The sequence below is a fragment of the Asterias amurensis genome, chromosome 4 (genome assembly GCF_032118995.1).
Source record: "Asterias amurensis chromosome 4, ASM3211899v1".
Lineage (NCBI taxonomy): Eukaryota > Metazoa > Echinodermata > Asteroidea > Forcipulatida > Asteriidae > Asterias > Asterias amurensis.
Window position 1 is genome coordinate 896,329 of NC_092651.1, and position 9,169 is coordinate 905,497.

The window sequence follows — 9,169 nt, forward strand, 5'->3', positions numbered from 1 at the left end:
CCAAAAAATGTATTTGAAATGGCGATACAAATATTAACAATAATGCAGGATCTGAGAAGTTGGCATTTCTACCTCCATAGTCCATGCTTTAAATACTTCTTGGCTGGCTGAATATGAGTATGGCGTGTCAAACGTTGCATTATTCGATAATGTACAATATATGTGCGATGTTTCTCATATATATGCGATAATTCTCACATATGTGCGATATTCATTTAATGTATGTAATAAATGTAATATATATGCAATAAATGTAATAAACTGCGCCAATAAAGTATCTAAACACTTACAAAAAGTCAGATTTATCGGAACCTGAATTAGTATGCCAAAGAATAATTATTCATTTCTATTCACCGTTAATTTCTGCACATTTTGACACATCTTGTGTTGCGCTATGATGTTGTTTGGTGGATTTATGGACACTTGAGTGGCTTAGGTCGAATTTCAAAAGTTGCAAAAGCCCCTATTCACCCCAATTCGATCCAGAAGGGAACTCACACAAGCCTCACACACAGACAAAATCAAGACAAAAGACACAAACTCGTTTCGTTTACTTGACCATGAAATTTATGGCCGTATCTTTAACTCTAAAACTGCTGATATCCTGTCCTCAATACTTGGTGTGTCCTCCATCACTGTTAACGGCAATGAGTCGTCTTCTCATACTCCAAACGAGACATCTGATCTGTCCCTGGTCAATCCCCTGCCATTTCCTGATCAGGATGCGTCGCAATCCCTCGAGAGTGGTGTCAGGCTTGATGGACTTGTTCACTTTCTTCTGCTGCAGAAGTCACACTCGGGCGGCCACTCCTTGGCAGGTTGTCCACATTTCCCTGAGCTTGGTAGCCATTCCACCATTTTACTGACCGTCGCTGGTGACGTCCAACTTGATGAGCTGCAGCTCGAATCGACATACCGGCTTCTATCAAACCAACGATCCGTCCTCTTTCCTGTTTGGTCAGTTGAGCCATCTTTCCTGTTATGGCCATCTTTCCTGTTATCTTGAAACACCTTTCCCTGTCTTACCATAATCAGGGATTCTGGCTCTTAACCCATTTTGTTGTATGCCACCCATCTTTGACCCCTTTGCTTGGTTACTGACAATTATTGCTGATGTTCATCGCAACCGATTTATCCAAAACGCGACAAACAAATCATTTATAAAGGGCGGGCAAAAGAAACGCTGATCTTACTCGTCACAATACAACGATTTAGCTCGAATAGGGGCTTTTGCAACTTTTGAAATTCGACCTTAAGCCACTCAAGTGCCCATAAATCCACCAAACAACATCGTAGCGCAACATAAGATGTGTCAAAATGTGCAGAAATTAACGGTGAATAGAAATGAATAATTATTTTTTGGCATACTATTTCAGGTTCCGATATATCTGACCATTTGTAAGTGTTTAGATACTTTATTGGCGCAGTTTATATGCAATAAATGTAACATATATGCAATAAATTGTAATATATGTGCGATAAATTGTAATATATGTGCGATAAATTGTAATATATGTGCGATAAATTGTAATATATGTGCGATAAATTGTAATATATGTGCGATAAATTGCAATATATGTGCGATAAATTGTAATATATGTGCGATAAATTGTAATATATGTGCGATAAATTGTAATATATGTGCGATAAATTGTAATATATGTGCGATAAATTGTAATATATGTGCAATAATTTGCAATATATGTGCGATAATTTGCAATATATATGCGATAATTTTTAATATTATGTTTGATAATTTTGTAGTATATTATATGCGATCATTTGTATGCGATGTTTTGTGACGGTATACATATGCGATAATTTAATATACATGTGCGATGTTCGTTCTTATATATGTGCGAAAACGGAATTGTGGGATATAGTATGGCTTCCTGTCCACTTGATCCACGTATCCGTAATGTTTTAGATCGGGCCAGACTATACTCTGAACGGTATAGTATGGTTCCTATGGTTAAATGAGATTGGCGTAGGGTTTATAGTGATGGTCAGGGTACGAGACTCGAGCAGCGTATTTCCGAAATAGCCAGCCAGGCGCGTATTCGGATAATAGAAAACATACAGTACAGGGAGGTGACAAAATGTTGCATTTTGCTCAAATCTGAAGGTGAAGATCTGTTTTACTCGAACGAATTCTGCAATATTAGCATAATTTAGATATGTTAATTGATAATATGTCAATTTCATAGCTTCACATGATTAAAAAATAATTTATAAAAGTGAAAAACATTAACAAAACGTCAAAAGATGACCCGCAAACAAAAAGGCAAAAATTTTTATTTCGTATTTTTTGCATTTTTTAATATGTCAAAAAACATCACTGTGAAATACAAAACCATAACTTGAAAAGAATTTATACCCTTCGTTAAAACAAAACATTTAATTTGTAATCCAGAACTTTCAAGACTAATTTAGTGGGCGTATCAAATTTTGGAGCTGGGTAAATTTGGTTCACTATCTAGTGGTTAATTAACCACAGTTATTCTGACGCCATTGTCAATGTACATTCCGCCCAATTACATAGACGGTGGACTTAAACACAATTTGAAAAGAATTTGAACCCTTCGTTAAGACAAAAAGTTGCTTTCTTGTTCCAGAATCTTGAAGGAAGATAGACTGGACGTATCAAATTTTGAGCTGGCTAAATTGGTCAACTATTATTGATTCTGCAATAAAAAGAAAATGTTTAAAGAAAATGTTTGTCTTATCGAAGGGTGTCACCACCTTTTGCTCGCGGCTGACATAACTATAAATGTGGTGACTAAGATTCCAAAAATTTGAAAAATGATTTTGCACACAAGACACAGTTGAATTTTTATAGCACAAGAACTTTTAAATTTTATTGACAACAATCAAAAATAATCAATCATGAGTGTTTCAGATATAGCTCGGTAATTTACTAACTTTAACTGTTCTACAATTTAAAGTCACCTGGAAATAGAAGTGTTTTTCTTTCAAACATAAAAATATATGCTTACGAACAATAAAACAATTTATTTAGTAATTGATAAGACAAACATTTTCTTTTTATTGCAGAATCAATAATAGTTGACCAATTTAGCCAGCTCAAAATTTGATACGTCCAGTCTATCTTCCTTCAAGATTCTGGAACAAGAAAGCAACTTTTTGTCTAAACGAAGGGTTCAAATTCTTTTCAAATTGTGTTTAAGTCCACCGTCTATGTAATTGGGCGGAATGTACATTGACAATGGCGTCAGAATAACTGTGGTTAATTAACCACTAGATAGTGAACCAAATTTACCCAGCTCCAAAATTTGATACGCCCACTATATTAGTCTTGAAAGTTCTGGATTACAAATTAAATGTTTTGTTTTAACGAAGGGTATAAATTCTTTTCAAGTTATGGTTTTGTATTTCACAGTGATGATTTTTTGACATATTAAAAAATGCAAAAAATACAAAATAAAAATGTTTGCCTTTTTGTTAGCGGGTCATTTTTTGACGTTTTGTTAATGTTTTTCACTTTTTATAAATTATTTTTTAATCATGTGAAGCTATGAAATTGACATATTATCAATTAACAATTCTAAACTATGCTAATATTGCAGAATTCGTTCGAGTAAAACAGATCTTCACCTTAAGATTTGAGCAAAATGCAATATTTTGTCACCTCCCTGTACTGTATGTGTTCTATTATCCGAATACGCGGCTGGCTGGCTATTTCGGAAATACGCTGCTCGAGTCTCGTACCCTGACCATAACTATAAACCCTACGCCAATCTCATTGAACCATAGGAACCATACTATACCGTCCAGAGTATAGTCTGGCCCGATCTAAAACATTACGGATACGGGGATCAAGTAGACAGGAAGCCATACTATATCCCACAATTCCACTTTCGCACATATATAAGAACGAACATCGCACATGTATATTAAATTATCGCATATGTATACCGTCACAAAACATCGCATACAAATGATCGCATATAATATACTACAAAATTATCAAACATATATTAAAAATTATCGCATATATATTGCAAATTATCGCACATATATTGCAAATTATTGCACATATATTACAATTTATCGCACATATATTACAATTTATCGCACATATATTACAATTTATCGCACATATATTACATTTTATCGCACATATATTACAATTTATCGCACATATATTACAATTTATCGCACATATATTACAATTTATCGCACATATATTACAATTTATCGCACATATATTACAATTTATTGCATATATATTACATTTACTGCATATATATTACATTTATTGCATATATATTACATTTATTGCATACATCAAATGAATATCGCACATATGTGACAATTATCGCATATATATAAGAAACATCGCACATATATTGTACATTATCGAATAATGCAACGTTTGACACGCCATATGAGTTGTGAGCCACATGCATCAGGTTTGTTTACATAAACATCCGGGACATTTCTCACCTTGCCAGGGCCGTTAGAATTAATGAACGGCGTCCGCTGGCCTCTTCAGTCGGGATTATTTCACGTATTTGCGTTGCGTGTGCGTAGATCTTTGATGTAGTTAACTGCCATCAACATAAAAAGGGATGTCGTGCTGATCACAGCGTCATTTCTTCTCAAAGACATCATTAACCCATCCTACCTCTGTGATACACCCACAGCAAACTCGCCCCAAGCTCCGCTCATTCCGATCTCCGCCTTCTTCTCTCGCCCACACTAGCACTCTCCATTCGACACCCTTCGCTTGTTTATTTAACGGGCTCCTTAAATAGCGCCCCTTCAGGTCAGTTTAGGCCAGTTTAGTTAACGGTGCCTTTAGATAGCGCCCCCTACGAACTCTACAGACTACGTCCAATTCTTTGGATACAACGATTTCATTGGTCAAACGTGCAGTGACGTAAGCTTTGCATAGTGCGTTATGATTGGTCAGCCTCGAAGTGACGTGTTGGTCACTACCTACACAATCATTCATGAACTTTTCTATCGTCTGCTAAACTGTAGCTGCGCGCGTATTATTAAAATGTGCTGTACACAAAAATGCAATGTTGTATCTGTACAGTATGTGTACAACTACGAAATTCCCCCGTGTGTTTGGAATTGTTATGTTATGGGGTGACCGTTTAGAAGACCAGTGGGCCAAATGATCCCTTCTTTACATTACATGCTTTGACCATCTTCATAATTGCAGTGTTAGTCTTAAAGGCAGTGGACACTATTGGTAATTACTCAAAATAATTATTAGCATAAAACCTTTCTTGGTGACGAGTAATGGGAGAGGTTGATGGTATTAAACATTGTGAGAAACGGCTCCCTCTGAAGTGCCATAGTTTTTGAGAAAGAAGTAATTTTCCACGAATTTGATTTCGTGACCTCAGATTTAGAACTTGAGGTCTCGAAATCAACCATCTAAACGCACACAACTTCTTGTGACAAAGGTGTTTATCTTTCATTATTATCTCGCAAGTTCGATGACCTATTGAGCTCAAATTTTCACAGATTAGTTATTTTATGCATATGTTGAGGTACACTAACTGTGAAGGCTAGTCTTTGACAATTACCAATAGTGTCCACTGCCTTTAATTTGAAAGACTTTTCTTTTATTAGAAGAAGTAAAAAATAGAGCAAAATACTTGTGTTTTAAAATCAGCATTTGTGTATTCAGTAATATTTTATTTTCCTTTTTCGCAATTGATGTGTTTAAGATTTAACTATAATAGTTATGAAAATAATTCAAGCGCGGTATTTTGGACCACCCGAGGCTCCCGATTAACAAGCCGGCACATCGATGCTCTGCCAGTTGAGCTACCAACGAATCTAGCCGTATGATATGGTGGTCTCCCTGTTTGTTTTGGTGTCAATGTTCGGAGGGGGAGGGGGGTGCCAGTCAAAATTAAGCCATACAACTAAACATACAATACAATCGAATCAATAATATTATTATAATCAATACAACTGTGAACTGTCATGCAAGGATCAAACCATGTTTACAGTTCAACATTTTGCTTATTCAAACTTACCCCGCAACCATGCCACAACCACCATGACCAGCATCCACTTCCATCCGCACGAACCAGATAAAAAGGGTGTATGCACCTGCTGATTATGCATCCTGCAAACAGTACATGACATGCATGTAACATGACCGTCACTCTCAGCAGCATGTGTACATTGTTTACGTTTATTTTTAACGGTCCTCTTGAACAGCGCCCCTTCAGTTAAGGTTAGGTTAGTTTAGCTAACGGTCCCCTTAAATAGCGCCGCCTAAATATTACGTCCAGTCGCGTCCAGTCTATATCAACCTTGTTCCTTTGGTTGTATGTTTTACTTTGGACATACTTGCCTCAAAATTCATGGAGTCTTTTCCCACCAAAGACAAAAACAAACATACAAAAATTGATCAAACATTGTTGAATATTTTCAATGAATAAACAATGTTTTATTCACAAATTGCTTCAGTGTTTACATTTTTCTTACAAAGCAAACATAATAATATTATTCAATACATAACATTAAAGTAGAAAGTTGCAAAGATAAAATTCATGACGAAAGTAGCTTTGTGTGATGTGTATGTGGTTTTTCCCTGAATCCTCAACGAATGAATCCAAATAAGTTTGGTAAAACTATAATGATGTAAACATTACAATAATAAGTTATTGGTAAAATAGGCATGTCATGATTTTTTTCTGAATTATAACTCAGGACATATTAATTATCAAAAATTGGTCACGTTTTATATTCTTACTTGTGTTTTTATTAAGCAGTACCAAAACTTAAAAGTTTGTTTGTCTTATTTGTTGCTGTGAGGATGGAAAATTTGTTTTTAAAATTTAGTATTTTTGAAATACAATTCAAACATCATTAGCATTGATGGCTGATGTTCCCCAGAGATGGGTTGTTCAGGTGATGTGTGCACAGGGTGTAAATCTTTTTTGAGTAGTGTGCTGATCAAACTGTGTGTTTTCAACCACTGGTTCAGAACCAACATTACTTAAAAGAGGTTTACAAATGGTGCTACCCCAAACATCACATGATTGTACTCCAACCATGCAAAGTTTCAAATCCTACTGATGAGTTCTTGTCCCTGGTTAACGAAACATTGCCTGCAGAGTAAAAAAGAAAATAATAAAAAAAATGATTTAGTGGTTAATTTTTCGATCAAAGAATCAATAAATACCTCTAAAATTATTGACTTTTATTATTTGTTTTTCTCTTGAGAACTGGTAATTGAGCTTGAAAACACAATAATAATAATAACAGCTCTTCTATAACGTGATTCCAAAAATGATCATTACGCTTCACACACAAACAAAAAACAACAATCGTCATCGGTAGCCATTCCTTCTGACCCTTTCCCCCTTTTATTGCTTTCTGAAATGACAGGCTTTGAGAATTGAATTTTAGGCCCCTTTCTCCTCTAGAGTCTAGTTCGACTCATTCACAAACGATCCTACTGATAAAAGTAATTGTGTACAACATTTTTACACTTTCCAAAGGTTTTAACACTTGTTTTAACTTGAAACATCAATACCTTTGCTGGTCTTGAATCTTTGATGAATCTTGATTTAGTTTTCACCAGTTTCCCATTCGTTCCTGTCCGAACGTTCTGTGTCTGTAAATTAGTGTAAATTGAAGAAAAAAAATAGCTATTTAGTAAATATAAATGCAAAACAAGGAAAGCATGTTGACAAATAGAATGAAAGTGACAAAAAGAGACTAAGTGATAGCATGGACAGACATCTGACATTTTAATTTGTATGAGTGACTGAAGATTGATAATATAATAATAGACAAGTTAGCCTATGTGATTTAAATATTTTTATAAAAAGCCTTCGAGCACAAAAACTTGCTAAGCACACACAAAAAAGTACTGCTTAACTGTTCTTAACACAACTGAACAGGTCAAAATTTCATAAAGGTGGTTACTAGAAAACTCTGCTTTGCAAATTTCTTTGCTCCTACAGTCAACACTAGAAATGGGCAGGGTATTCATATTTTTTGTTATGCATTACTACTTACTATACTAGTCACAACAATGGTACATAATGTTTGGTTTTTTGGCTTGACCTTTAATTTCTATATTATTAAGCAGGTGTTTTTCTGTGCTAAGCAAGTTTCTGTGCTTGTTGTAGTTACAGGCTTATATTCGGGGCTAATTAATACAATTAACAATTAATTAATACAATAAATATAATTGTGAAGAAAGTGAGTGATCGAATTGGATTTGGAATGTGACTGCTGCCGTGCCCCACTCACTGATCACTCAGCTTTAGTTTTTTACTTAGCTTAGCAAAGGAATTTGTCAAGCAGTATTTTCTGCTATATTAAAGCTCATGAAATTTGGCCATGCCAGTTTCAGTAGAGGCTATGAAATGAGCATGAAATTAAAATATCTACCTGCCCTTTTTCACGAAAAGGATGCAGCACAAAATAAGCATGCCATTTGTTTGACGTGTGAATGACATGACCATCATCCTACAGTACAAAATAGGCAAAAGAAAAACAACTGCTATATTTTTTCATGTCATAACTTACCTTATATCAAAAGCACAGTGTTTTTTTCCAAAAGGCAATTATGAGCAATTTTTCAGTTCTGAAAGCTGTCATAACGAGCTAAATGTCCAAGTCTTTTCGCTTAACCGAGGAATTAAATGGCGGCCGCCCGAAAAAAGTTTTTTCATTATGAAAGTGACGTCATCGGGTCATCGGGGGGGGGGGCGGGGCGGTGGTAAGAAACAAGTCCAACCGTAGAGGGAGGCTTATAAGGGGACCGTTAAAAAACCCTCAGGGGGTCGAGCGGGAAGCAATAATCGTGAGCACGATCGGAAATACGGGTCGACCACCAAGTGTAGAGGTTGTGTAATGACGTCATGATGTCCCTGGTTTACTGAACTGTAAGAGGGCGCTATTTATTGGGACCGTTAATTAAGTACACTAAACACTTCCGTCCAATGAGAGCGCTATTTAGGGGCACCATTATTAGAGAACTAGGGCCATTTACGGCCAAGTTGGAACCATTGTTTTACATGCTCACATATTATACCCAGACCCGACTTGATGTTTTTCTTTTTTCAATTCTTTTAAGAGAATTCTTTTATTAGAAACTTTTTGGTAAATAGCAAAACAATCATGAAACACAAGAGCACTCACTGTGTTGGAATTTTGG

At 35.6% G+C, this 9,169-nt stretch overlaps 1 long non-coding RNA gene across 1 annotated transcript; it reads right to left on the reverse strand.

The window, feature by feature from the left end:
* Positions 1–6,507: 6,507 nt before the first annotated feature.
* On the reverse strand, positions 6,508–8,672 carry LOC139936675 (uncharacterized). Its single transcript, XR_011785995.1, has 3 exons — positions 8,539–8,672; positions 7,535–7,615; positions 6,508–7,106 (listed from the first exon to the last, which is right to left on the reverse strand). It is a non-coding gene; the product is annotated as an uncharacterized lncRNA (long non-coding RNA).
* Between the last annotated feature and the right edge of the window lie 497 nt (positions 8,673–9,169).